The sequence below is a fragment of the Medicago sativa genome, chromosome 6, assembly GCF_051527215.1.
Source record: "Medicago sativa cultivar Bolivia chromosome 6, Bolivia_mono, whole genome shotgun sequence".
Lineage (NCBI taxonomy): Eukaryota > Viridiplantae > Streptophyta > Magnoliopsida > Fabales > Fabaceae > Medicago > Medicago sativa.
In genome coordinates, this window is record NC_140754.1 from 82,178,668 (window position 1) to 82,183,495 (window position 4,828).

Here is a 4,828-nt window from a genome sequence, read left to right on the forward strand (position 1 = left end):
GAGACCTAAATTCTCACAACATTGGAAATTTTAGGTGACTTATTTCAAGGAAAGAAATATGAGAATCAAGGAAAGTCGACATGCCAAAGCTTATAAGATTTTCAAGTCCTTTATACACTTTATTTCACAAGAGCATTTCACATTATTTACAACACCAAGTCCACAAAAACCTAACTCAAAACAGCAAGCACATGCCACATTTAATAGGCAAATTCACCCCAAGGAATCACATGTTCAAAGCCACAATTATGTAACGAAATTTCAAGTTCAAAACCGTATCAAAGCTTCACAAAAATGTTTAACAAAAGTGAGCAAACACAAGAATATATCCTACACATTTTGGGGACGAATTCTTACATGTAATGGCTTCCTAAAAGATAGGTCTCAAAAGCTTAAAAATTACTCACACAAACTTTTAGAAATTTTCAACAAAACTTTAACAAGAATCAAAACATTACACTAATCAAGTAACCTATATTTTCACTTATATTTTTCTAGTCAATATTAATAGGTAAAAATCACTAGGAACCAACAAAAATATCAAGAAAAATTATTAGGAAATTTTTTAGACTTTTTTACGAGGTTCTTGAAACAAACAGGGGTGCAAAAACAATTAATGGTGGTGCATCTAGCAAAAAATGTGCAGAAAACCAAAATCAGCAAATAAGGCCCAGGCTTACCAATAAGAACAGGATCGTTCTTCATCCTTCTTCCTTCTGCATCCTTCGTTGCCTTCAATCGCAGATCAAGCTTCCCTTGTTTGTTCGACCAAATCGTCTTCGATGCTTGAAGATTCATATCACCATAAATGCTTTCGATCTTTGTTCATCTTTACCCCTCAGCTTTTCAATCTCAGTTTAAACTGTGATTTATGTACGGCTTGCTCTACGAATTACTTTGATAAGTGCGGTGCTTCGAGGTACTTCATCTGGTGGATGAGATGGATGAATATACCTGCTGATTCTTCACCAGCAACGTTTGAGGTTGCTTGCAATCGCTTTCAATGGCTTTCGATCGAAACACCTTCAACAGCGCGCGCTGATTCTTCACCGGCACCATTTGGAATTGATTGGAAGAAACATACCGTTAGGATTAGAAACTGGAATTGATGCAAGGTATAAGGGAGTGATTTGAGTCTGTTCTTGAGGATGAAGTTTGTTCATTGGAGAGGATGAAGATGATGATGCCGCCATTGTTGCTTGAGGTGGACACTCGAAATTGTTGTGTGTTTGTGGACGGATTTGCAAAATATTGTGCAGTTGTTGTGAAGGAAAAGGGACGAAAATGGATAGGGAAATGGATCGGTTTGGATGAATTCCAGGGATTTTGTGAAGAATGCGGTGGTTAGAGGTGGTGGTTTAGGTTAGTTGTGGTGGTTGTTTGGGTGGAGTGTGGTGGTGGAAAGGGTTAGTTAGGGTGGTGGAAGTTTGTTAGGGGTGAGAAAGTTAGTTAGAGGAGAGGGAAAATTGAGAGAAAATAAATATGAATTTTGATGATTTTTTTTGTGGAGTTTTTGTGAAAATGGTTAATTGTGTGGACTTTGACCATGGCTTTGACTTATATAGGTGATGTGGTAAGCTTTGGACCAATTGGAGTGGGACATGTGGCACTAGACTTGTAACAAACTCTTATGGACCAATAGCATTTGGACACATGGCACTTGGACTCTAACAAACTTAAAAAGGGATTAAAATGTAAATAATAAAAGTGCGAGGACTAAAATGAAAATTAAAACTAAAATTGAATTGAAAAAGTAAACTGAAAATTAACGTAAAACGAGACGATTAAAAACAACAAAGCAGATTAAAACGAATCAGAAATATTATGTGAAATGACCAAAACGCCCCTAGGGACTAAAATGACTCGAAACGACTCAAATGCAATTTTAAAATGATTTTTAACAAGGGATTAAAGCAAGAGTTCATACAAGCGAATTAAAAGACTCAGAGACAATTTTTAGAATTTAAACAGGGTTTTGACACTTGAAAAGACTAAAATGCCCCTAGGGGCAAAACTGACTCAAAATGACTTCAAATGCAATTTTGAACTGGATTTTGACCTAGAATGAAACAGGGACTTATTCAAACTTCTTGAAAAGACTCAAACAAATTTTTAAAAGACTGAAAGAAAGTTTGACATTGGAAATGACTAAAATACCCTTGCATGTGGATTTTTGCAAATAATATTGAAATAAAATGCAAAGAAAGATGTAATTGATCAGAGACATTTCAAATGACTTAAAACACAAGAAAAGAAGAATTGAACAAGTATTTTTAGGTCCAAAATTAGGGTATAACAATAGTCAAACCTAAGGATGTCAAAGTGGATGGGAAGATAAGGAAATCAAGGATGTGAAGACAAGTGAGACAGTTTACAACATCATGAGAGCTTGTAATAATGTGGTTAACTCTCCTTGTAATAATGTGGTTAAGTCTCCTTGTATCTATCTGAAACTTTTTTCCCATTCAGAGGTAGTCCAACACTTAATTCAAAAACCCACATGTGCCTTAGCATACACTCTGACCATTTTGTTCTTTTTTTTTTTTTTAAAGATGATTGTCCAATACCATCATCTTGTATGAGATGGAAGCAACACAAGAATGATGAGGTTGAGTCATGAGAATTTGAATTTTTTTTATTGACAACCTTTATTTCGAGACCTCATGGATATTGAAAAAGGAGAGAAACCGTCGAAAAAAGAATTAATCAACTAAATCCAATTTTGTGTGGAAACGAAGATGATGAAGCTCAAGAGCTTGAAATTGTTAAAGGGGAGGAAGAAACAATTTCACTAGATAGGCTTTGATACCTTTTTTGTTGGTGTTCATATTTTTTTGGTAGATAGTGCACTGACATATTTTTTGTGGTAGATAATGTGACATGATGGACGAATTGACAACTGCACCAAATTGTAACAAGTAATATACTTTAACCTATAGATCAGGTCAACCACTGTGATTTCAGACCCATGCCTTGCACCACTAGCTTTCAGAATGAATAAAAGTGTGTGCAAGGGTCTCTATTTATATTACATCATTACTTGGAGGTTAAGAGATGAGAACTGAGCTTTTTCCTTCAATCCAGCATGGAAAACAAGCTGAATGTGAAATTTACCCAAAGAAAAGCACAAGGGAGCATGGACTGAGATAGTAGCCGAAGTGCGAATTTTACCATTTTTCATTCATTTTTTAGCATTCTTCTGTCTTGAAATTCCTTGGAACTTAGGATGAACTTTACCTAACTTGTATTGTCTTCAAAAACCTTCTAGGAACCATTGATCTTTTTTATTTATATCCCTTGATCCTTCGTGTGGTGTTTTGCTTTGCCGAATTACAAGATTTAACAACAAAACGAATCAAAACACCTATGAAGTTGCATGATTTAGGATAAAAGTGAATTACAACGACTGAAATGATAGCAATGTAGAATGTTCCTCAAACCATGGAAAACTCCTCTAAATGGCCTCTTAGTTATCTTTTTTTAAGCCAAAAGTAAAAATAAATTAAGATAAAAAAGATACAGAGACTGGGGGACATTAGACCTGCTCTAAGTACAACCTAAATGGGAATATTGCATAATAAATCAAAACCTAGTAGATCAGTTCTAATCAATCCAAACAACACACACATTTATCACAAACACAACCCAGCAAACTCGCGTACGGGCTTAAAACCATTTTACAAAAAAATAGTGAAGGGAGGGCATCTGCAAGACCTCTTAGTTATCTTCAAATGCAAAGAAAATAAATAAAAACATAGCTTAACATATCATATGATGCTCCGTGATCATAACGCCACTTTTTTGTGACCAAAATATAACTAACATTATATAAATATATGACTTTTATGTGGTGGACATGCACACATCGTTTATGTGGTTATTATTGCATCAAATTTTATATAAATATATGTCTTCGGTTAATATACAATTTATTATATCGTATCATTCATTTCATTTCATTTTATTCTGTCATTTCATTTTATTTTGATATTTGCTCTTGTATCTACTTTTGTTAAGTGAATCATGCCGCAAGATAGGAAAGTTGAACCTCATGTCTGATATGAAGCTTTGAAGAGGACAGTTAAGGTTTTTTAACCCCCGCCGACAAGTTTGGAGAGTTGAAGACCCAACTTAACAAATATTTTATCCATCTTAGTGAAAATCAAATTGTCTCTCGTGTATTTGTACATGTATCAAGCATAGATTTGGGGGAGGATAAAGATAACGACCTCTGGAAAATTATTTATCATCCCAAAAATATTTAGACTGATGACGATGTAGAATCAATGTTTTCCTCGATTGTCGAAAATATTAAGCTATATCTTTATGTTCGTTCCAACTGCAAGTGCCTAAATTGTCGGTAGAGTTTTTGTGTCGTTTTATAGACTTTTAGGTTTTTTCTTATGTATTGCATTGTAACATGTTAAAATATGTAATGTTGCATTATTGTTGAATTTAAATTGTTTGTGTAATGTTAATGTAAAGTCAAATTAGTGTAATGTTTAGTTATAAATTATCATATAATGTTGTTGCTTATAAGTGAGTATTGTTGTCGAATTTTTTGTACTACTTCTGTAATTATGTTTATAAATTACAGGTCTTTAGACGGTTCGTTTGTGACCCAGTTGTCATTATAAACGATGTTGTCTGCATAGCAGGCAGTTAGCTGTTGTTCCCCCAACAGCAGTTTACTGCCTCTAGGTGTATTTTGGTATTTTTGGAGTGTAAAGAGAAATTTTTGAAGTGTAATGAACAATTTTCTTTTTTACACAAAAAAAGCGAGGTCCAAAAAAAGTGAGGTCCAAATTGAGTAATGATCCACGCCAAT